Source organism: Oncorhynchus clarkii, chromosome 5 (genome assembly GCF_045791955.1).
Source record: "Oncorhynchus clarkii lewisi isolate Uvic-CL-2024 chromosome 5, UVic_Ocla_1.0, whole genome shotgun sequence".
In the NCBI taxonomy this organism is placed as follows: Eukaryota; Metazoa; Chordata; class Actinopteri; order Salmoniformes; family Salmonidae; genus Oncorhynchus; species Oncorhynchus clarkii.
The window spans coordinates 77,347,195-77,373,506 of NC_092151.1; the positions used below are offsets into that span (position 1 = coordinate 77,347,195).

At 45.2% G+C, this 26,312-nt stretch overlaps 1 protein-coding gene across 4 annotated transcripts in view; it reads left to right on the top strand.

Annotated features, from left to right (window-relative positions):
• LOC139409406 (protein tyrosine phosphatase receptor type Fa) overlaps positions 1-26,312 on the top strand; it is a 424,559-nt gene that overhangs the window by 73,781 nt on the left and 324,466 nt on the right. The window contains exon 1 of one of the 4 annotated variants that reach the window (XM_071154521.1): positions 25,496-25,876. The exons of the other annotated variants lie outside the window; for them this stretch is intronic. The gene's annotated coding sequence lies outside the window, so the exon portion shown is untranslated. Of the gene's footprint in view, positions 1-25,495; positions 25,877-26,312 lie in introns of those variants that run through there. 4 annotated transcript variants of the gene reach the window in all.

Consider the following 26,312-nt stretch of genomic DNA (forward strand, 5'->3'; position numbering starts at 1 on the left):
TTTGACACCCTGGAAAACACTTAGACACACCGGAACACTAAGACACACCGGCACACTAAGACACACCGGAACAGATAGACACACCGACACACTTAGACACACCAACACACTTAGATACACCGGAACACTAAGACACACCGGAACACATAGACACACCAACACACTTAGACTCACCGGAACACTAAGACACACCGGAACACTTAGACACACCGGAACACTAAGACACACCGGAACAGTTAGACACACAGGCACACTAAGACACACCAACACACTTAGACACACCGGAAAACTAAGACAAACCAGAACACTTAATTACACCGGAACACTAAGATACACCGGAACAGTTAGAAACACCGGAACACTTAGACACACCGGAACAGTTAGACACACAGGAACACTTAGACACACCGGAACACTAAGACATACCGGCACACTAAGACACACCGGAACAGTTAGACTAACCGGCAGACTAAGACACACCAACACACTTAGACACACCGGAACACTAAGACACACCGGAACACTTAGACACACCGGAACACTTAGACAAACCGGAACACTAAGACACACCGGAACAGTTAGACACACCGAAACAGTTAGACACACAGGCACACTAAGACACACCAACACACTTAGACACACCGGAACAGTTAGAAACACCGGAACACTTAGACACACCGGAACAGTTAGACACACCGGAACACTTAGACACAGCGGCACACTTAGACACATCGGATCAAGCAGACACACCCGCACACTTAGACACACCGGAACAGTTAGACACACCGGAACACTTAGACACACCGGAACAGTTAGACACACCGGAACACTAAGACACACCAACACACTTAGACACACAGGCACACTAAGACACACCAACACACTTAGACACACCGGAACAGTTAGAAACACCGGAACACTTAGACACACCGGAACAGTTAGACACACCGGAACACTAAGACACACCAACACACTTAGACACACTGGCACACTTAGACACACCGGAACACATAGACACACCGGCACACATAGACACACCGGAACACTAAGACACATCAGCAAACTTAGACACACCGGAACACAGAGACACACCGGAACACATAGACACACCGGACCACTTAGACACACAGGACCACAGAGACACACCGGAACACATAGACACACCGGAACACTAAGACACTCCGGCACACTAAGACACACCGGAACAGTTAGGCACACCGGCACACTTAGACACACCAACACACTTAGATACACCGGAACACTAAGACACAGCGGAACACATAGACACACCAACACACTTAGACACACCGGCACACATAAACACACCAACACACTTAGACACACCGGAACACTAAGACACACCGGCACACTAAGACACACCGGAACAGTTAGACTCACCGGCAGACTAAGACACACCAACACACTTAGACACACCGGCACACATAAACACACCAACACACTTAGACACACCGGAACACTAAGACACACCGGAACGCTAAGACACACCGGAACACTTAGACACACCGGAACACTTAGACACACCGGAACACTTAGACACACCGGAACACTAAGACACAACGGAACAGTTAGACACACCGGAACAGTTAGACACACAGGCACACTAAGACACACCAACACACTTAGACACACCGGAACAGTTAGACACACCGGAACACTTAGACACACCGGAACACTTAGACACACAGGAACACAGAGACACACCGGAACACATAGACACACAGGCACACTTAGACACACAGGAACACAGAGACACACCGGAACACTTAGACACACCGGAACACATAGACACACCGGAAAACTTAGACACAGACAAGCAGATGATGACGCCTGTGCACACACATCTTTAAGCACTTTTCTCTGCCTGCTCGAGCCTATCCTGTAAACAAAGCAAGGGTCAATCACAACACACACACACACACCGCTCCAAAACTTCTGCATATATTGCAGAGAAAACGCCCTGTATGTAAAAATCTATTAATTCCACAAGGCCCAACAAACAGTGACACATTACAGTAATAAGATCAATTTTGGATGAGATCAATATGCTGAGCATGAATACATCTTTCATCAGACGTTGCAGCGAGGGTTTATTGACCGCAGTTGCGTCCGACATGCCACCCTATTACCAATATAGTGCACTGCTTTTGACCTGAGCCATATGGGCCCTGGTCAAAAGTACTGTACTAGATAGGGAATAGGGTGGCATTTGGGAAGCAGACCAGAGCTGTAATTAAAGACATTTTGACAGGCACACCCTGCAGGCCGGGTGGTTTATCCTCATACCTGTCTGCTCTCACACAGGCACCTTGTTAGACACATCTGGCCAATGACAGGCCTGGGATCTGATCTCACACCAGTGCCAGGACAATGCTCCTCAATCTGGGCTGTTCAGGCTCAGTCACAGGTCTTTGCTAATGCTGTAAAAGTTGTGCATAGAGGTGATTACATCCAGTTATATCAAATCAAATCAAATTGTATTAGTCACATACGCTGAATACAACAGGTACAACCTTACAGTGAAATGCTTACTTACGAGCCCCTAACCAACAATGCGGTTTAAAAAAATACAGATATGAATAAGAGATAAAAGTAACAAGTAATTAAAGAGCAGCAGTGAAATAACAATAGTGAGACTATATACAGGGGGTACCGATACATAGTCAATGTGTCGGGGCACCGGTTATTTGAGGTAGTACAGTATGTACATGTAGTTAGAGATATTAAAGTGACTATGCATAGATGACAACAGAGAGTAGCAGTAGTGTAAAGAGGGGGTGAGGGCGGGGGCACTGCAAATTGTCTGGGTAGCCATTTGATGAGATGTTCAGGAGTCTAATGGCTTGGGGGTAGAAGCTGTTTAGAAGCCTCTTGAACCTAGAATTGGCCCTCCGGTACCGCTTGCCGTGTGGTAGCAGAGAGAACAGTCTATGTCTAGGGTGGCTGGAGTCTTTAAAATTTTTTAGGGCCTTCCTCTGACACCTGCTGGTATAGAGATCCTGGATTGCAGGAAGCTTGGCTTCAGTGATGCACTGGGCCGTTCGCACTACCCTCTGTAGTGCCTTGCGGTCGGAGGCCGAGCAGTTGCCATACCAGGCAGTGATGCAACCTGTCAGGATGCTCCTAATGGTGCAGCTGTAGAACGTTTTGAGGATCTGAGGACCCATGCCAAGTCTTTTCAGTCTCCTGAGGGGGAATAGGTTTTGTCGTACCCTCTTCGCGACTGTTTGTTGTTGATGTGGACACCAAGGAACTTTAAGCTCTCAACCTGCTCCACTGCAGCCCCATCGATGAGAGTGGGGGTGTGCTCGGTCTTCTTTTTCCTGTAATCCACAATCATCTCCTTTGTCTTGATCAAGTTGAGGGAAAGGTTGTTGTCCTCGCACCACACGGCCAGGTCTCTGACCTCCTCCCTATAGACTGTCTCGTCGTTGTCGGTGATCAGGCCTAACACTGTTGTGTCATGGGCAAATGATAGTGTTGAAGTTGTGCCTGGCCGTGCAGTCATGAGTGAACAGAGAGCACAGGAGGGGACTGAGCACGTACCCCTGAGGGGCCCCTGTGTTGAGGATCAGCGTGGCGGATGTGTTGTTACCTACCCTTACCAGCTGGGGGCGGCTCGTCAGGAAGTCCAGGATCCAGTTGCAGAGTGAGGTGTTGAGTCCCAGGGTCCTTAGCTTATTGATGAGTTTAGAGGGCACTATGGTCTTTAACGCTGAGCTGTAGTCAATGAATAGCATTCTCACATTGGTGTTCCTTTTGTCCAGGTCGGAAATGGCAGTGTGGAGTGTAATAGAGATTGCGTCACATATGGATCTGTTGGGGCGGTATGCAAATTGGAGTGGGTCTAGAGTTTCTGGGATTATGATGTTGTTGTGTGCCATGACCAGCCTTTCAAAGCACTTCATGGCTACAGAGGTGAAGCGCTACAGGTCGGTAGCTATTTAGACAGGTTACCTTAGTGTTCTTGGGCACAGGGACTATGGTGGTCTGCTTAAAACATGTTGGTATTACAGACTCGGACATTGAGAGGTTGAAAATGTCAGTAAAGACACTTGCCAGTTGGTCAGCGCAGGCTCAAGGTACACATCGTGGTAATCCATCTGTATAGATATTATAAAGATATTCTTGAGAAGTTGTTGTGTTGGTGTTTATTCAAGATCTACTGGGCCATGTTAAGATCAAGGACCAGGTACTTAAGGGTTAGCTAGACTGCAATATTGTTGATCGGCAGCTTAGAGTTAGGATTCTACGACTAAATTCAAACGGAACATTTGAAGAAAGGGCTTTGCTACAGCCACAGTGTTCTCTCGTCCTTACATACCTATTACAAAGATGAGCCTTCTCCCTGTAGTGTAAAGCTGTATTCCTAATGGGCTGGCTGAAGTTGAGTGAATAAAATCTAATTGAGTGGAAGAGTTTATAAAGAAGTCAATGATAACATGATGAGGTCACAATTGTGAGATGCAGGCAGGAAGTGGCAATAACTGGCCACAACAATACTCTGTGCTTCAGGCTCACTATTAGATTTGATTAAACTGGAAATGGAGCTCGAACTAGGTGGTGTATTTTCCCTTGCGAATAAGGTTTTTACATGGCTGGGTGGAAATGTTTACCATAGGTTTGATGAACAGTGTTCAATATATTTGTTTGAGAACTCCTGATACACAACTCCATGTCAAAATCCTCTTACATTACCCTCCAGGTTTTACATGAAGATACTGTAGTGCAGGGGTATTCAACACTTACCCTACCTGATAATGAATTGCACCCACCTGGAGTCCTAGGTATAAATCAGTCCCTGATTTGAAGGGAAGGATGAAAAACGCAGTGGAACTGGTTTCGCTCTCCATATTTGAATTGGAGCGCTGTAGTGGAATGGTTACTCTCTTAGTCACAATGCAGGTACTAATGGAGCAATGTGAAGAAAAACGCAGTCCTCAGTTCCCCAACCACTAGGGTTGCAATGGGAAGTTAAGCCCTGGAATTTGGGGAATTTTGCTTAAATTCATCAAAAAAGTTAGCTTACAACAGTGAACCTTTTTTTGTTGGGTACACATAAGGCAATTCTAGGTCTTGTGGCATATGTTGGTTAAACTATCCACAATTCAATGGATTTGCAACCCTCTGCATGCACAGTGCATTCTTCCATCACATGTTCAGATGATTCTCAAGATCTTGCACACTAATGAGATGCTACTGAGCCCACTCTACTACACTGTCTGAGCCAAGGACTACATGCTTTCTGGTAAGTTTTGATTACAATAATGGGTTGGGTGAATATATTTTATATGGCATACATTATTTTTTGTTAACTAGTAAATAGTAGCCTACAGCAAAGTGTGTTTCAATCATTTCTAACTTGTTAACAATTTCTGCTAGTTAGTTTTTGCTACCATATGGGTTTTTAGCTTGCTTGAGCTTGCTAACTGAGAAGTGTTAATTTACTTGTTTCAATATGTTTCATTTTTTTTAAATTATCTTAAATCTAACTGCTTAACTATTTATCTGTACATGGAATTGTATGTTTTTTTTTACACATTTTTTTCTAATCTTTACAGGAAAATGCCACGGGCACTATCTGATGTGTGGAGTCATTTCGCTGCAGCTATGTAGAAGGAAAAGCTGTGTACATTTGCAAATACTGTACCAAATCATATGTGAAGAATGCATCAAAGATGCAGAATCATCTGGCCAAGCGCATAAAGGTCCCTCAGCGCTCACAACAAGCAACCTCTGACGAAAGTCCCTCTACTTCTATTTGAGGTGAAAATGATGAATCAGACACCTTATCGATAGCAACAGCTCATGGTCCTCAAGGACTCATTGGACGAACATAGTCAGAGAAATGCTGATGAATGTCTTGCTCGAGCTGTGTATGCAACTGGTTCACCTCTAATGCTCACAGGCAATGTGTATTGGAAGAGATTTATGAATGTTCTTCACCCAGCATACACCCCTCCAACCAGATACTTTATCTACTCATTTTCTGGATGCAGAGTTCAACAGAGTTCAAGTCAAGGTCAATCAAATCATAAAGAAAGTAGACTGTATTGCAATCATCTCTGGTGGGTGGTCGAATGTTCGTGGGTAAGGAATAATTAACTACATCATCTCCACCCCTCAACCAGTATTCTACAAGAGCACAGACACAAGGGACAACAGACACACCAGTCTCTACATTTCAGATGAGCTGAAGGCAGTCATCAATAACCTTGGACCACAGAAGGTATTTGCACTGGTGACAGACAATGCTACGAACATGAAGGCTGCTTGGTCTAAAGAGGAGGAGTCCTACCCTCACATCACACCCATTGGCTATGCTGCTCATGCATTGAATCTGCTCCTCAATGACATCATGGCACTAAAAACAATGGATACACTCTACAAGAGAGCCACGGAAATGGTTAGGTATGTGAAGGGTCATCAAGTTATAGCAGCAATCTACCTCAACAATGTGAGAAGAATAAGAGCACCACATTGAAGCTGCCTAGCAACACCCATTGGGGTGGTGTTGTCATCCTGTTTGACAGTCTCCTGGAGGGGAAGGAGTCTCTCCAAGAAATGGCCATATCACAGTCTGTCGATATGGACAGCCCCATCAAGAGGATCTTCCTGGATGATGAATTTTGGGAGAGAGTGGTAAGCAGCCTGATACTCCTGAAACCTATAGCAGTAGCCATTGCGCGGATTGAGGGAGACAATGCCATCCTGTCTGATGTTCAGATTCTGCTTGCTGATGTAAGAGAAGAAATCTTCACTGCCCTGCCCACTTCACTGTTTTTACTGTTGCTCCAAGCAGAGAAAACTGCAGTTCTGAAATACATCAAAAAGCGTGAAGACTTCTGCTTGAAGCCCATACACGCCGCAGGGCCCATGTAGAACCCCAAGTATGCTGGCAAGAGTATCCTGTCTGGTGCAGAGATCAACAAGCCCTATGGTGTCATCACTACCGTGTCTCACCACCTTGGTCTGGATGATGGCAAGGTTCTTGGCAGTCTGGCGAAAGGCTTTGGGAAGGGCTTTGGGATGGAGATGCAATATGGCAGTCGTGCCAACATATCTCATCAGCCACCTGGTGGAAGGGACTTTGTGGATCTGAGGCTATTTCCCCTTTTGCCTCCATCATCCTCCAAATCAAACCAACTTCAGCCGCCTCAGAGCGCAACTGGTCCTTGTTTGGGAACACACACACCAAAGCATGCAACAGGCTGACCAATACAAGGGTTGGAAAATTGGTGGCCATCCTGGCAAATTTGAGGCTTTTTGAGCCTGACAACAAGCCATCCTCAACAAGGTTGGAAAGTGACAGTAAAGATGAGGCCTCAGAGTCTGATGTTCAAGAGGTGGACATTGAGGAGGTCCAGGGAGAAGACATGGAAGCCTGAGAGGAAGACAACCAAAGCTTTAGTTTCTAGACTATCATTTTACAGATCTATGTTGAAAACGTTTTTGGGAGATATGATGGATCATTGGATCATTTTTGTTCAGTGAAATCATCCCATGTGAAGAGTCAACTCATTTATTTAAAGTTCAATTCGTAACAAATGTATTTTTATTTTTTTCTTTGGAAGGATTTATTCATTTGCATTTATGTCTACTTATGGTAAATGTTTATGTTTCTGTCTCCATATGATATGGTAAATATATCCAATGCGAAAAACATAACATTTAAATCGTATTAATATGAATTTGCACATATTCCCGTTAATTCCCATATATTCCCATTTATTCCCACGGAAAGTTTCCACCTCTGAATTTTCCCCAAAATGTGCACCCCTACCAACCACACAGCCTTCAAGTTGTCTTCTCTCTCTTCACATGCCTCATTACAGTGTGGAATAAAACAGCAAACCCTGTTTCTCCTCACCTCTCCTCTGCCTTAGGGAGTGTTGTTTCTCTCCCTCTCCCCCCCTCTCTCTCTCCTCTCTCTCTCCCACCCTCTGTCTCCCCTTGCCTACACTACCCACACAACTCATTCAAGGTCCTGTCTTGTCTGCCGTGGCCACACAGAAACTCCATTATTCATCTCTCTCCCCGTGACCTTCTGTGTGATCAGTAGCAATGGAGGTCAGAGACTTGGCGACCCTCTTCCTTGTCTCCTTGCAATGTTAATATCAGCAGCCCGTAGCACCATGTCAAAGGTGACTTCCTGTAGGAATCACACAACTTTGTTATGCATGTAATCCTTCCCTACAATAGGATATATTTTTTTTTAAAACACATGGTGTGACTACTCAAATGTGTCTTAAATGCTACCCTTTTCCCTTTATAGTGCCTATAGGGCTCTGGTCAAAAGTAGCACACTGTATAGGGAATAGGGTGCCATTTGGGATGCATCACTCATCCTCCCTCCCAGCCTTGCTGTAGGGTTGCAGAGACAAGTTGTCTTTATTCTGTGCTGCTAACGCTTTCCCGCCCTTCTTAACAGTGTACCCTTATCTCTCCCAAGACTCCACAAGCTCCCCTTCAGTGCATATTCTAGGGGAGACAGACAGGCAGGCCAGTACTTGAAGTTAGGAGAAGCAGCTCTATTCAGGGAAATGGGAGCTAATGGTGCTCTCAGTTCTCCCAGGGGCTGATGATGCCTTCAAGCCACCTACAGTGTTACTACCGACATCACCTGGTTATTGCAAACATGCAGGTAGCTATTTTCCTGCCTGGATACCACCTCAATAATGCGGCCCCTATGATTCGATTTCCATGGAAGATGTGGGTGTTGTGAGTGTGACTCACCACTGCCTGGCTTAATATCATCAGCATGGAACTTCAAGTGTAGGTTATAGTGAATGCATCCCAAATAGCACCCTATTCCCTATTTAGTGCACTACTTTTGACCAGGGCCCGATGACCAGGCCATATGGGTCTGGTCAAAAGTAGTGCACTATAGTGAATAGAGTGCTATTTGGGACGTGGCCAGTGTTGCTCTGATTGCTGCTGATGAGTACATGCTGATGCCTCTGGAGAGCCTGAGAGAACCTGTTGACTGTGTGAGAGGCATTATACGTTATGATGCTGCCTGCCTGCATGGAGACAACCATGTCAATCATTTATTCTATAGTTATGGTGCTGAACACTTAACACCTAGGCTGTTCCATGCCCACACCTCCCTCTCTCCTCATCTCGGTCCTTCATCAGTTCGGGCCGTTCCATGCCCCACCTCCCTCCCTCTGTCCTCAGGGGTTCAACTCAGGCACAGTCAACTCCGTCAATACACCTCCCTCCCTACCTCCTCAGGTATCCTACTCAGGCTGAGGCCTAAAGTTGAAAGCTACCGGTAATTTACCAAAGTTACTGGAATCTTTGTTAATAGGTAATTAACAGACAATCTTTGGCAATCTATCGTAACTTCTGTAATTTAGACTTTATTATAACCACTTTAAAAGCATTTATTCATAAATAGTATTCATTCTTTATATCTGTGTTTCTAGTAGATAGACCATATGGTTCAAGAGAAAATAGCCTAATTAATGACAAAGCATCTAATCAACAATGCCATTATTTCTGCAAATCTTCCAACTACTGACTTTTCTTCACATCTGCCAAAACATTAACCACAAATAAACATTGACATAGTAAAATAAATAAAAGTGTGTGAAAAATATGAAAGATATTTCATGTTGAAACCCTCATATTAAACACCTATGGTATTCACTAAGTTGATGGTTTATATTCAGGATAATATTTTACAACTTTGTCATTACATTTTTATAATCTTATTTGACTCTTTCATATATTGTACATGTGATATTCCCACACAAAGGGCCAGAGATGATTACAGAAACCTGTCAAAATATGAAGTTCCCAAAAGGGCCACTAGATGTCTTGTGATAGATTATATGAAATCATAATTATGGTAGTTTACTGGTAAACTTCAAAATGGTGAACTCCCTTTGCATCCCTACTAAGACCATTCCGTGAATACACCTCCATCCTTCCTCACTGGGTTAGAGGTTCCCATGCCTCCTTTACACGGAACCCAAACCGGCTGCGTGCGTGCGCCATCGTGCACCATTGTGCATGAATGTATTTTGTCCCCCCACACCAAACGCCATCATGACATGCAGGTAAAAATATCAAAACAAACTCTGAACCAATTACATTCATTTGGGGACAGGTCGAAAAGCATTAAACATTTATGGCAATTTAGCTAGCTAGCTTGCACTTGCTAGCTAATTTGTCCTGGGATATAAACATTGAGTTGTTATTTTACCTGAAATGCACAAGGTCCTCTACTCTGCCAATTAATCCACATTTTAGTCATCTCTCCTCCTTTCCGGCCTTTTCTTCTCTTGACTTTATATTGCGATTGGTAACTTTCACAAATTAGGTGCATTACCGCCATGACCTCGTTCATCGTTCAGTCACCCACGTGGGTATAACCAATGAGGAGATGGCACGTGGGCATCTGCTTCTATAAACCAATGAGGAGATGGGAGAGGCAGGACTTGCAGCGCGATCTGCGTCACAAATAGAACTGACTTCTATTTTAGCCCTTGGCAATGCAGATGCTCGTTGGCGCACGCAAGCAGTGTGGATGCAATAATTGAAGAATATAGATTTCTAAATGTATTTTGCAACGCGACGCGACTGCTGTAGTCAGCCTGTTACAGTTCACTCTAGTGGGCTGGCTGATCATTATGAAGGTGAAGGTTATGCATAGCAATGTAGATACTAACACATGTTTCAAGGCTACTTTCTTCCTCAATCTGCTGCTGATGAATATCAATATTCTTTGCTAGCTTTACATTTGAGAATGATTTTCTGTTGATAGAATTACAACAACTACAGAGCCAGAGTGAATGGTGGTATCAGACAGAGGTCAGCCACAGGCTGGTTGAGAAGCCTGCAGTGGTGTGGGCTGTGCTGAGCTGGGCTGTTCAGGGCTGGGCTGTGCTGAGCTGGGCTGTTCAGGGCTGGGTTGTGATGGGCTGGGTTGGGTTGAGCTGGGCAGGGCTGGGTAGGGCTGGGTTGAGCTGGGTTGAGCTAGGCTGGTCTAGTCTGGGCTGGGTTGAGCTGGGTTGAGCTAGGCTGTTCTAGTCTGGGCTAGCCCATTTTAAGAAATGTGTGAGTCAGTGCAAACATTGTCCCTCTCATCTGTGACAGAGAGCCAACAGCAAGCCTTGAGACAGAATCCCAGTGTGCTAGAAGAAACTGCATCCGTAATTAGAGCAAGAACATTTGAATGCATTCTGTGGATGATAATGGCACCTCCCTGCATCCCACAGCATCCCACAGTATCACACAGCCCTAGCATAAATCTACCACGGTCCCTGTGTCCTCTCTAACCTCATACAGCCGCTTCATCTCTCCTTCTCTCCCAACTCACATCCCTCCCTCCCTCCCTCCCTCTATCCATCCCTCCATCCCTCCCTCCCTCTATCCATCCCTCCCTCCCTCCCTCCCTCCCTCTATCCCTCCCTCCCTCCCTCCCTCCCTCTATCCATCCCTCCATCAATCCCTCCCTCCATCCCTCCCTCTATCCATCACTTGCTCCATGCAGTGATTCCATTTATGCGTTCACCACTGGATGCCTTCCCAATAACTCCACACACCAGGTGGAACACACACACACACACACATTTTAATTACTTTATCTGAATCCACAAATCACATTACAGTCAATAAGGATTCAAACATTTCATAGGTCAGGCACATATGCAGTGGTGGAAAAAGTACCTAATTGTCTTTAGGAATGTAGTGAAGTAAAAGTAGTCAAAATATAAATAGTAAAGTAAAGTACAGATACCACAAAAAAACGACTTAAGTAGCAACTCGAGGGAATCACTATGGTAGCTATGGTTATTCTCAAGAACAAGAACACATGCTCAAGATCAAGCTATTAGGATACACATAATATGAAAAGTGTGTGCATGATAAAGTAGTAGAACATTCCAAATTGTAACGATTTTCTGTATGAGAAGGAGAGTCGGACCAAAATGCAGCGTGTAGATTTCGATCCATGTTTTAATAAACAAACGTAAAACACGAATCAATACAAACACTACAAAAATAAAGAACGTAATGAACGTAACGAAAACCTAAACAGCCTATCTGGTGAAAACACATAGACAGGAACAATCACCCACAAACACACAGTGAAACCCAGGCTACCTAAATAGGGTTCCCAATCAGAGACAATGACGAACACCTGCCTCTGATTGAGAACCATATCAGGCCGAACATAGAACTGGACAAACTAGACATGTAACATAGAATGCCCACTCAGATCACACCCTGACCAACCAAAACATAGAAACATACAAAGTAAACTATGGTCAGGGTGTGACAGTACCCCCCCCCCCCAAGGTGCGGACTCCGGCCGCAAAACCTGAACCTATAGGGGAGGGTCTGGGTGGGCATCTGTCCGCGGTGGCGGCTCTGGCGCTGGACGTGGACCCCACTCCATAATCGTTTTAGTCCACCTCCTTAGCGTCCCTAGATAGGTTACCCTCCTTAATGACCGCTCGGGACAGAGGGACAGCTCGGGACAGAGGTAGCTCGGGACTGATGGGTAGCTCAGCACTGAGAGGAAGCTCAGCACTGAGAGGAAGCTCAGCACTGAGAGGAAGCCCAGGCAGATAGTTGGATCTAGCAGATCCTGGCTGACTGGAGAATCTGGAAGAGTCTGGTCGACTGGCAGATCTGGAAGAGTCTGGTCGACTGGCAGATCTAGAAGAGTCTGGTCGACTGGCAGATCTGGAAGAGTCTGGTCGACTGGCAGATCTGGAAGAGTCTGGTCGACTGGCAGATCTGGAAGAGTCTGGTCGACTGGCAGATCTGGAAGAGTCTGGTTGACTGGCAGATCTGGAAGAGTCTGGTTGACTGGCAGCTCTGGCTGCTCCATGCTTATTGGCTGCCCCATGCTGACTGGCTGCTCCATGCTGACTGACAGCTCTGGCTGCTCCATGCTGACTGGCAGCTCTGGCTGCTCCATGCTGACTGGCAGCTCTGGCTGCTCCATGCTGACTGGCTGCTCCATGCTGACTGGCTGCTCTGGCTGCTCCATGCTGACTGGCGGCCCTGGCTGCTCCATGCTGACTGGCGGCCCTGGCTGCTCCATGCTGACTGGCGGCCCTGGCTGCTCCATGCTGACTGGCGGCCCTGGCTGCTCCATGCTGACTGGCGGCTCTGGCTGCTCCATGCTGACTGGCGGCTCTGGCTGCTCCATGCTAACTGGCAGCTCTGGCGGCTCCTTGCTAACTGGCAGCTCTGGCGGCTCCTTGCAAACTGGCAGCTTTGGCGGCATCCTGCAGACTGGCAGCTCTGGCGGCTCCTTGCAGACTGGCAGCTCCCTGCAGACTGGCAGCTCCTTGCAGACTGGCAGCTCTATGCAGACTGGCAGCTCTATGCAGACTGGCAGCTCTATGCAGACTGGCAGCTCCTTGCAGACTGGCAGCTCCATGCAGACTGGCAGCTCCTTGCAAACTGGCAGCTCCTTGCAAACTGGCAGCTCCTTGCAAACTGGCAGCTCCTTGCAAACTGGCAGCTCCTTGCAAACTGGCAGTTCTGAACAGGCGGGAGACTCCGGCAGCGCTGTAGAGAAGGAAGGCTCTAACAGCGCTAAACAGGCGGGAGACTCCGACAGCGCTGAAGAGGAGGAAGGCTCTGGCAGCGCTGGACAGGCGAGGCGCACTGTAGGCCTGATGCGTGGTGCTGGCACTGGTGGTACTGGGCCGAGGACACGCACAGGAAGCCTGGTGCGGGGAGCTGCTACCGGAGGGCTGGGGTGTGGAGGTGGTACTGGAAAAACCGGACCGTGCAGGCGCACTGGAGCTCTTGAGCACCGAGCCTGCCCAACCTTACCTGGTTGAATGCTCACGGTCGCCCTGCCAGTGCGGCGAGGTGGAATAGCCCGCACTGGGCTATGCAGGCGAACCGGAGACACCGAGCGCAAGGCTGGTGCCATGTAAGCCGGCCCAAGGAGACGCACTGGGGACCAGCTGCGTAGAGCCGGCTTCATGGCATTAGGCTCGACGCTCAATCTAGCCCGGCCGACAGGCGGAGCTGGAATATACCGCACCGGGCTATGCACCCGCACTGGAGACACCGTGCGCACCACTGCATAACACGGTGCCTGTCCGGTCTCTCTAGCCCCCCGGTAAGCACAGGGAGTTTGCGCAGGTCTCCTACCTGGCGTAGCCATACTCCCTGTTAGCCCCCCCCCAATAAATTTTTGGGGCTGCCTCTCGGGCTTCCTTGCCAGCCGTGTTCCCTCATATCGCCGGCTCCTCTCTCCGGCTGCCTCAGCTCTCCTAAGTGCCTCCACCTGTTCCCATGGGAGGCGATCTCTTCCAGCCAGTATCTCCTCCCAAGTGTAACAGCCCTTGCCATCCAAAACGTCCTCCCATGTCCATTCCTCTTTACGCTGCTGTTGCTGCCTGTTAACACGCTGCTTGGTCCGTTGGTGGTGGGTGATTCTGTAACGGTTTTCTATATGAGAAGGAGAGTCGGACCAAAATGCAGCGTGTCGATTGCGATCCATGTTTTAATAAACAAACGTAAAACACGAATCAATACAAACACTACAAAAATAAAGAACGTAATGAACGTAACGAAAACCTAAACAGCCTATCTGGTGAAAACACATAGACAGGAACAATCACCCACAAACACACAGTGAAACCCAGGCTACCTAAATATGGTTCCCAATCAGAGACAATGACGAACACCTGCCTCTGATTGAGAACCATATCAGGCCGAACATAGAACTGGACAAACTAGACATGTAACATAGAATGCCCACTCAGATCACACCCTGACCAACCACAACATAGAAATATACAAAGTAAACTATGGTCAGGGTGTGACACAAATGTGTAGGGAGACTGCCAGAATGAAGTACAACTGTATAATAGCATACCCCAATGGGGATCAGGAGGATCCTCAATTAGTACTTGAATATATTGCAGGCTCTGAATGAAAGAGAAAACATGGCTTGCCTTAAACAGTCTTGTCCATAGTTGTCAGTTTAATGTACTAAGATTTTCAGGGGTAAACTAAACTTTTCGGAGAAAAGAGACATTTCCCAGGCAACTTTCAGCCATTTTGGTGCCACAACAGCCCTTCCTTTCAAAGGGAGAGCATCTTCAGCTGGCTGAAAGTGAACAGCAGGATCTAAAAGACAGGAGCTGCTGCAATGGCATTGGTCAGATGGCCCACTCCCTTCTCATAGTCTCATAAGGGTTTGAAAACAAAATAGATTCATTGAAAGGCTCACTGTCAGGTCAGGATTACATTAACCCTAAAAAAAAATAGGAAAAGAAATAGAAAATAATTTATTTAAAAAATGACTTCTGTATACTTCTTATCAGGCAACAGCCCCCCTTACAGTCTCTGGTACTGTCCCCTGAGGGAATATCTTACTTTAAAGTATTTTTACTTAAGTACTTTACACCACTGGATATAGGGACACTTCTTCTCTACACAGCAAGGCTGCCCATGACAGCTGACACAGAGCAGTACCTTGCTAGCTGCTTTGCCTTTGTCCTATGCAATCTGAAGGCCACATACTGTCAGCCTATGTACATGGTCAAGACTCCCAAATATCACACACACACACACACACACACACACACACACACACACACAGTCTACTAACCTCTGTGACCTCACCGCGCTGCCTGTCTTCATCCTTTTTGTTATTCATTCTGTTTGTTTTTAGACGAGGGGCTCTTTGTACATCTCATCTCTCTTCTCTTCTCCTTTCTTCTCCTCTCTTCTCCTCTCCTCTCTTCTCTCTTCTCTCTCTTCTCTTCTCCTCTCTTCTCCTCTCCTATCTCTTCTCTTCTCCTTTCTTATCCTCTCTTCTCCTCTCCTCTCTTCTCTCTTCTCTCTCTTCTCTTCTCCTCTCTTCTCCTCTCCTATCTCTTCTCTTCTCCTTTCTTCTCCTCTCTTCTCCTCTCCTCTCTTCTCTCTTCTCTCTCTTCTCCTTTCTTCTCTTCTCCTCTCTTCTCCTCTCCTATCTCTTCTCCTCTCCTATCTCTTCTCTTCTCTTCTCTTCTCCTCTCCTATCTCTTCTCCTCTCCTCTTTTTTTATTCATTCTGTTCATTTTTTTTTTAGAAAAAGAGGATCTCTTTGTTCATCTCTTCTCCTCTCTTCTCCTCTACTCTTTTCTCTTTTCTCTCTTCTCCTCTCTTTTCTGCTCCTCTGGCCAGTCAGCTGAACGTTCTTTAATTGTCCTCAGAAGAATAAAAGAAGTCTGAATGTTTAAAGGTATTTTGTTTGTTCTGTGTTCTCCCTGTGTTTCAGCTGACTGAGAAACAACAGGGTATTAGAACGCAGCAGAGCCAGTCAGAGAGCATAGGATGATGCTCATAATGAATAATGTTAGCTCACTGTGTGTGTGTGTGTGTGTGTGTGTGTGTGTGTGTGTGTGTGTGTGTGTGTGTGTGTGTGTGTGTGTGTGTGTGTGTGTGTGTGTGTGTGTGTGTGTGTGTGTGTGTGTGTGTGTTCTCAAATTGAATTATGTTAGCTAACAGTGAGAGGGGGATAATAAATAACACAGCACCACAAAGCCAACAGGTGAACAGGCAGGAGTCCTGGCGCACTCAGACGCATACACACACACAACATGAAGAGTGTGTGTGCCTGCTCCATCCATGTGTGTGTGTCTACCCATACCTGCCTCGACTAATGCAGCTTGTAAGGGAAGAGAGGGAGAGAACCTATAGAAATGCATGGTGATCAGTTGCCTCTGTATGATCATGATCATGTATTTCAACAGAGGAAGAAAAGATCTCAACCATCACTTACCACAGCAGAGACAACAGAGAGGAAGACAAGCTGACGGTGCCCTGGTTGGTAGACTGCGTGAATGTCAACTTCTGCCCACCCACTCCTCTGACAGCCAAGCTCTCAGGGAAGCGTGTGAGAGTGCGTTCATGCAATGTGTGTTTTCACATGTGTGCATGATGACTAGGCTGTGGGGCATGTGTGTGTTCCTCTGTACCTCCCCAGCCCTGTTTAGTCAGTTTGTGCTGAGCAGAGCTGGAGGAGAGAGAGGAGAGCAGATGCTCTGGCTTTGCCCAACGTGCCTTTACATTGACACATTTCCTCTTTTAATTCAGCTATTTAAATGCATCTCCAGTTTTTCAATACCTCCTGGGATAACCCATGAAAAATGATTTGTTGTCTGCATTCTGCTCCATGCACAATGGTACATAGGACAATAACACACACTCCTAGTCATCCTAGCTAGAAGAGTAGAGAACAGTAAACATTACACAAAGTTCCAAAAGAATAAAGACATGTCAAGTGCCATATTATGTAAACCCTGTCTTTCAAAGATAATTCGTAAAAATCGAAATAACTTCAAAGATCTTTATTGTAAAGGGTTTAAACACTGTTTCCCATGCTTGTTCAATGAACCATAAACAGTTAATGAACATGCACCTGTGGAATGGTCGGTAAGACACTAACAGCTTACAGACGGTAGGCAATTAACTTCTCAGTTATGAAAACTTAGGACACTAAAGAGGCCTTTCTACAGACTCTGAAAAACACCAAAATTAAGATGCCCAGGGTCCCTGCTTATCTGTGTGAACGTGCCTTAGGCATGCTGCAAGGAGGCATGAGGACTGCAGATGTGGCCAGGGCAATAAATTGCAATGTCCGTATTGTGAAACGCCTAAGACAGCGCTACAGGGAGACAGGACGGACAGCTGATCGTCCTCACAGTGGCAGACCACTTGTACCACCTGCACAGGATCGGTACATCCGAAAATCACACCTACAGGACAGGTACAAGATGGCAACAACAACTGTCCGTGTTTCACCAGGAATTCACAATCCCTCCATCAATGCTCAGACTGTCCGCAATAGGCTAAGAGAGGCTGGACTGAGGGCTTGTAGGCCTGTTGAAAGGCAAATCCTCACCAGACATCACCGGCAACAATGTCGCCTATGGGCACAAACCCACCGTCGCTGGACCAGACAGGACTGGCAAAAGGTGCTCTTCACTGATGAGTCGCGGTTTTATCTCACCAATTGGTGATGGTCTGATTCACGTTTATCGTAGAAGGAATGAGCGTTACACCGAGGCCTGTACTCTGGAGCGGGATCGATTTGGAGGTGGAGGGTCCGTCATGTTCTGGGGCGGTGTGTCACAGCATCATCAGACTGAGCTTGTTGTCATTGCAGGCAATCTCAACGCTGTGCGTTACAGGGAAGACATCCTCCTCCTTCATGTGTTACCCTTCCTGCAGGCTCATCCTGACATGACCCTCAAACATGACAATGCCACCAGCCATACTGCTCGTTCTGTGCGTGATTTCCTGCTAGACAGGAATGTCAGTGTTCTGCCATGGCCAACGAAGAGCCCGGATCTCAATCCCATTGAGCACGTCTGGGACCTGTTGGATCGGAGGGTGAGGGCTAGGGCCTTTCCCCCCAGAAATGTCCAGGAACTTGCAGGTGCCTTGGTGGAAGAGTGGGGTAACATCTCACAGCAAGAACTGGCAAATCTGGTGCAGTCCATGAGGAGGAGATGCACTGCAGTACTTAATGCAGCTGGTGGCCAATCAGATACTGACTGTTACTTTTGATTTTGACTCCCCTTTGTTCAGGGATACATTATTCAATTTGTTAGTCACATGTCTGTGGAACCTGTTCAGTTTATGTCTTGGTTGTTGAATCTTGTTATGTTCATACAAATATTTATTTTGCTGAAAAAAAACGCAGTTGACAGTGAGAGGACGTTTATTTTTTTGCCAAGTTTATATATACAGTGCTGTAATGATTTGCAAATAGTTAAAGTACGAAAGGGAAAATAAATAACATAAATATAGGCTGTATTTACAATGGTGTTTATTCTTCACTGGTTGACCTTTTCTTGTGACAACATGTCACATATCTTGCTGCTGTGATGGCACACTGTGGTATTTCACCCAGTAGATATGGGAGTTTATCAAAATTGGATTTGTTTTCAAATTGTTTGTGTGTCTGTGTAATCTGAGGGAAATATGTGTCTCTAATATGGTCATATATTAGCAGGAGGTTAGGAAGTGCAGCTCAGTTTCCACCTTCTCTCTCCCTCTGCCTCTGCCTCTCCCGCTCTCTCTCTCCGTCTCTCTCTGTCTCTCTCTCTGTCTCTCTCTCTGTCTCTCTCTCTATCCTCTCTCTCTGTTTCTCTCTCTGTTTCTCTCTCTCTTTCTCTCTCTCTCTTTCTCTCTCACTCTCTATCGTTCTCTCTGTTTCTCTCTCACTCTATCGTTATCTCTGTCTCTCTCTCTCTCGATCCTCTGTTTCTCTCTCCGTTTCCCTCTCTCTTTCTCTCTCTCTCTCTCTCTCTCTCTCTCACTATCGTTCTCTGTTTCTCTCTCACTCTATCGTTATCTCTCTGTTTCTCTCTCACTCTATCGTTATCTCTCTGTCTCTCTCTCACTCTCTATTGTTATCTCTCTGTTTCTCTCTCACACTATCGTTATCTCTCTGTCTCTCTCTCACTCTCAGGATCTTTATATAGCACCATTTCATTCCATTTACAGTTTTTTTGGATTGCTTACACACTAAAATTAAAAGTAGTACACTATTATCAAAACCTTACACTCAAGAATCAAAACATCAGCCCATATTTGCACAACTATAAGCACATTGTCAACCTCACACTTGTTGCAAAACTATACACACAGTGATTTGCAAAAGACTAAACACACTTAACATACATTACACACAAAAATCTATCATGAAGTCACGTCCTTGCAATACCAAAGCACTGACTGTCAAATTACCACACCGTCCAACCAATTGGTTCAACACAGTCATCAGGTGTGCAAACACTCGTTTGCTTAATTGTAGACACACCACTCAGGTGTATAAGCACTATAAAAAGCAGCAGGTGAGTTCATCGGTCTTCAAGCACAATGAAAAGAGTCAGAGAAAGAGTAAGACGAGGAGGAGGAGGAGGAGGAGGAGGAGGAAGACGAGGAGGAGGAGGAGGAGAACGAGGAGGACGAGGAGGAGAACGAGGAGGAAGAGGAAGAGGAAGACAAGAAGGTGCTCATAGAGGACCGAATCTGACAAATGAGATCCGCGCAACACTGGTTGACCACGTTTTCAACCACGGCCTGACGCTGAGGGAGGCTGGACTGCGAGTACAACCAAATCTAAGCCGATATACAGTGGCAAGTGTGATGAGAACATTTCGACTGGAAAATAGGTATTGTAAAAATATCATCATATCAAAAACATCTGCACGGTTTCAGTAACTGCTTACAGTACTGTATTCTATGCACTATCAGCACTTCTGTTACCTTTTCCTGTGAAACTACTGCACTATTGTATACTGTTTTTTTCTACATAGGATTGAGGGTCAGGGACGACAAGGGGGAAGGCCTCCTATGTTCACAGAACAGCAAGAGAGGGAGATAGTAAACATGGTTTTGGCCAACAATGCTATAACACTCAAGCAGCTCCAAGCTAACATTGTCAATAACCACGTCATTTTCAACGATATCATCAGGTCTCAACATCAACACTGGCACGCATCCTAAAAAAAAACATATTCAAATGAAGCAAATTTATCAAGTGCCTTTCGAGCGCAATTCCGAAAGGGTGAAACGACTGCGGCATGATTATGCAGTGGTTTGTATTCACTTTAGCAGTGTGATCTTGCATACTGTCTCACAATCTTTTACGGTACTGTAATATGTATACTAGATCTACACTGAACTACACAATTTTGCCTGACACTGTTTTACGAATGGATGGAGAGGAGATCCAGCATGAGTTCATTTACGTAGATGACGCTGGGTTCAACCTGACGAGTACACGAATGAGGGGAAGAAACATCATTGGCCACAGGGCTATAGTCAATGTCCCAGGGCAACGTGCAGCCATTACCCAGAATGGGGTCCTCCACCACCATGCTCATATGGGCCCTTACAACACAGCCCTCATACTTACATTCTTGGACCAATTGCACAACATAACAGCAGCAAATCAAATCGATCATATGCAATACATTGTTGTCTGGGACAATGTGTCTTTCCACCGCTCTGCTCTGGTTCAGAACTGGTTTCAGCAACATCCACATTTCACAGTCCTATATCTTCCACCATACTCTCCATTCCTCAACCCTATAGAAGAGTTTTTTCTCGGCATGGCGGTGGAAGGTATATGATCTCCGTTCCAGGCTGAGGTACCCCTCATCCAAGCCATGGAGGAGGGCTGTGACCAGATGGCGGTAGCTTCAATGCAAGGATGGATTCTTCATTCAAGACGTTTCTTTCCAAGGTGTCTTGTTAATGACAACATTGCCTGCGATGTTGATGAAATTCTCTGGCCAGATCCAGCTAGGCGAAGAGACAATGTCTAGTTATTTTTTTATTTATTTTTTTGAACTTACAATATGTAAAGTGACGTTTGGTTACAGTATTATGAATCTCCATGTCAACATTTTGGGCGTGTTGAGAAATAAATGAGTTTCTTCAGTCTGCAACATTGGTCTTGTGTAGTGTTTGGTGAATTTACATTATATTTGTACTTTGTTGATAGTAGCCTACTCTAATCATAGGGAAGTAGAAGTGCTAAAAGTGTTTTAGGTTTATCACAGCAGAGTGTAACTCGTGTCAACAGAGTATAGTAATGTGAAACGTGTGTGTTTCATATGGTAACAAAGTGTGGTTTTTAAAAAGAAGTGTATAGTTTTTACAAGAGTGTTTAATTTTGCAAAGGATCTGTAGTGTTTTGCTACTTGGGTGTGTGGTTGTGCTAATTGTGTGTAGTGTTTTGAAAACACGGGCCCTGTTTTGAAAATCGTGCTTAAGCAATCCAAAAAAACTGTAAAGGCTGTTTTTAACCCTAGCCCTCCAGTAATGAAAGGTCTCTGTGAACACTCGTCCTTTAGTGGCACATAGTGAGTTAATAGCCACTCAACATAATGGCGAGAATTAAGGACGACATTAGCTAGCTTGTGAGTGTGCCTATTTACAGTTCCCCAAATGTATGTGTGTGTGTGTGTGTGTGTGTGTGTGTGTGTGTGTGTGTGTGTGTGTGTGTGTGTGTGTGTGTGTGTGTGTGTGTGTGTGTGTGTGTGTGTGTGTGTGTGTGTGTGTGTTTGTTTGTGTGTGTGTGTGTGTGTGTGTGTGTCTGTTTGTGTGTGTGTGTGTGTGTGTGTGTGTGTGTGTGTGTGTGTGTGTGTGTGTGTGTGTGTGTGTGTGTGTGTGTGTGTGTGTGTGTGTGTGTTTGTGTGTCCGTCTATCATTCAATTCAAATGTTTTATCACGTATCCTTGCTTTAGTAAGTTGCAGCATAACTGTAGGCATGGGAGGTAGTGTTCCTCTTCACAGATGACTGGATTTCCTCCTGACACATTGTTTTTGAAAGCATGATTATGAGACGGTCATTAACCAGCCCTTCACGCTACTTATCAAGCGGACCTGTGTGTGTGTGTTTGCATGTGTGTGTGTGTGTGTGTGTGTGTGTGTGTGTGTGTGTGTGTGTGTGTGCATGTGCGTCTGCGTTAGTGTGTGCCTGAGTCAGCGTTTCCGTTAGGAAAATGAGGCGCCTGACGTGACCAGCAGCATTTTAATTGACTGGACATTTGAGAAAATGACTGGACCCATATGCATTGGGTGCGTAACCTGATTCAGGCGTCCACCACGTGCTCAGAATGACAGAAATCACATGTAGATCATGGTAATTCATCTTAACAGAAAATGCAAGTCGAGGATGCAATGACGTGTGTTGTTCTTACCGTGTACTTTGAAGATGTTAGAATAAATGTCCACATTTACTTTTCCTCACAAACAAGACGAGTAACAAACAGAAAAATCACTATCTTATGTCAATCTACTATCCCCCATAGTAGGAAAAATTCACCTATTCTATTGGTCAGCTTGTCGAGAAAGAAATAGGGACAGTTGTGGGATGAGAGATCCAAAATTTATACAACCAGTATTTATTTTTTTACATTTTATTTCACCTGTATTTAACCAGGTCGGGAGGTTGAGAACAAGTTCTCATTTACAATTGCGACCTGGCCAAGATAAAGCAAAGCAGTTCGACACATACAACAACACAGAGTTACACATGGAGTAAAACAAACATACAGTCAATAATACAGTATAAACAAGTCTGTATACGATGTGAGCAAATGAGGTGAGATAAGGGAGGTAAAGGCAAAAAAAGTCCATGGTGGCAAAGTAGATACAATATAGCAAGTAAAACACTGGAATGGTAGATTTACAGTGGAAGAATGTGCAAAGTAGAGATAGAAATAATGGGGTGTAAAGGAACAAAATAAATAAATAAATACAGTAGGGGGAGAGGTAGTTGTTTGGGCTAAATGATAGATGGGCTATGTACAGGTGCAGTAATCTGTGAGCTTCTCTGACAGCTAGTGAGGGAGATAAGTGTTTCCACTAGGCCTAAGCTATAGAAAAAACATAGGAAAAGCAAGGAGGCTGATGGAACAGATCAGAACGTTTAGCTTAAAATGTTGAGAAAATATGATTTCTTCACATTATAAGTACAGCAATGTGCACAAGACAGCAGACATTTAGAAAGAGGGGAGATGTGATATGTAACAACTACATGGGTTTCTAATATGACTAGGATGTGTTTTTGGCTACTGGACAAGGAAAGAAAGTTGATATAAAATAATTGCCGTCACAGATATGGTTTGATTTTGGCTGGGCTACTTTGAAGGACGGTAACACATACCTCAAAATATGTAGTAAAACAGTCAGGTTTCAAACAATTATTCTGCCTCCAGCTCACTGCAAAGTGGTGTGTGACGTGTTGATGAAACTGCCTTCCGTTGCCTGTGTATTTGCTGTAGCAGATTTCCAGCTCAAAGGCTCTGTGTCTGTATGCTGTATACGTGTGATGAATAAGATACATAACAAATATACTGTACACGTGCCAATTTAATTTCACTAAATTATGCAAATTAACCAATAGACTGATAAGCATGACCATTCAAATGTATTTACATCGACTGGTATTTTCGTCAATGAATAGGCAAAAAAATAATAATCATAGTGGGATTTTTTCTTCACCTGGACAATTGGACGGCGCCAATTTTAATTATTGGCTTTTCTATTTTTTTATAGTCCAAAAGCCGGCTATTACTGGCTAATGGAAACCCTGGCCTGTGTGTGTATGTGTGTGCATGTGTGGGCGTGTGTGTCCATGTAATTGGAATGGGGGAAGAAATGCCACCAGCCTCACCTGCTTCCTTTGCCAGGTGGTCATTCACACACACACACACACACACACACACACACACACACACACACACACACACACACACACACACACACACACACACACACACACACACACACACACACACACACACACACACACACACACATACACACACACACACACACACACACACACACACTTTCATGTTCCATGTTTCTTTCGACCCAGTGAAATTGTATGGAGCTCATTTTTCTGGCATTGTAAATCTGTCTGTGAGTAATGTGAGAAGTTTGAAAAAGTGTTGTGTGATATTAGGATGTAATGAATCCTCCTCTCAACACCCCCGTGGGAGTATGACCATGACATCTCTCAGGAGTATTACAGCTGGGCTTTGTTTCAGTTCGGCTTGAGAGAGAGAGAGGGGTTGTAGATGCAGTAGATGCTGCTGTTACCAGACCTATGTTCAAATAATATTTGCAGTCTTTATTGTGCTAAGCGATCACAACCAAGCTCAAGGAAACAAAGAAATGCGTGCTGTTTTAGTTCAGCTTGACTGACAGACATACATGAACTGTACAGGCTGCAGGAAACAGGCTGAAAGTGAAAACGGACAGAGAGGGTTATTCTGCATTCAGTTGAAGCACCACTCAGTCATAAGCAATCAGTAGTGCCACGCTCAAGTAAACACAGGAATGCACTCTCACTAGCTCCTTCAACTCAAGAAAATATGCTTTGGATAAAAGTTTGCAGAAATAACACCCCACTGGGCACACACTGGTTGACTCAACATTGTTTCCCCGTCATTTCAATGAAATTACGTTGATCCCACGTGGAATAAAAGTTGAATTGACGTCTGTGCCCAGTGGGACACTTATTGAACGGTCTTTAGCTTTATAATAACTATTTTATTTGTTCAGACAGGTTGAGTTTGAACTGAAAATGAATGTTCCTTTTAAACTCTTTCACCTCACAAACCGGATTAGCAGTACAGCTGGTTAGAGAGAGTCCGTATTCATGTTTTCAAACAAATAACGACTCCTCCATAGTCAGCAACACAACCTAACCTGAATCCCCTTCCCCACCCCCACTCTCTGTCTGTCTCTTCTTCCCTTTTGTTCTGGCGCCAGGTGAAGTGGGAGAGAGGGGGAAGGTCTGGCTCTACCTGTGTAGAATAAAACTTGTCAACAAACCCTCCAATTGGCCAAGGCCCCTTACAACCCATCCCCCAAAATGCTGTCTGAAACTCAACACCTGTGACATCATACTAGGGCATTGGCTGAGGCTGGGCTGGCCTGTTCAGAGCTCAGTGGGTATTCAGTTGAGAGTGTCTCAGGAGACATCGAGCTCCAGTGACCCCAGCAAGACTCCCAGGATTCAGTGGAATCTCTATGGACGGTGGCCTGTTCACACAGCACAGCAAGGAGACCAGGCAGTGGCAGGCAGTTAGAGAAGCTCCAGCCAGAGGAGTTAGACTAGAGAGCAGTTCATTTGAAGTGCTGCAACCTTCCTTCTTTCCCTGCTTCTTTGCCTCCACCTGTAGCGGCTAGCCCCAACCACCTGGGCTATTTCACACGCTCTCTCTCTCTCTCTGGGACTGCAGACTGACTGAGCTTTTATGCTAAAGGACTAAAGGATTTTGTGTGGAGTCTTTTTGTATTTTTTTTAGGAATAATATCACAAGTTTTAAAGACTATCATTTTCCTGGTAAGTTTCTTTCACTGTGTATTTTTCAGTTGGACCTTGAAATGGGTAAGTGTGTCTCTTCACCGCGCTTCGCTTCGTTGTTCAGAAAATAGATTTTATATAGAAGAAGTGGTCACATGTAAATCATACTATGGAAAGTTGGTCTTCTGTATAAAATCAGTATTTGTTGTACAGAGGTTAATTTAGATGAATTTGATATTTTGTGGTTAAAGCGATTCTAACAGTTTCCTAGGTGCTTCATATCTAGAGCCAGATTTGTCTTGTTTGAATGGAAAATTCCAACCTCAATTGTTTCCGTCCATTAACAAAGTTCCCCCACCTGTTCAAAGTAAACAAACACACACAAAGCAATCACAGAATGTTGACTAAAAGCCTATCGCCTCTCATAGTTGTTTTTGCCCTGAGCTACCAGTACTATGGTGAGTTGACAGTTTGT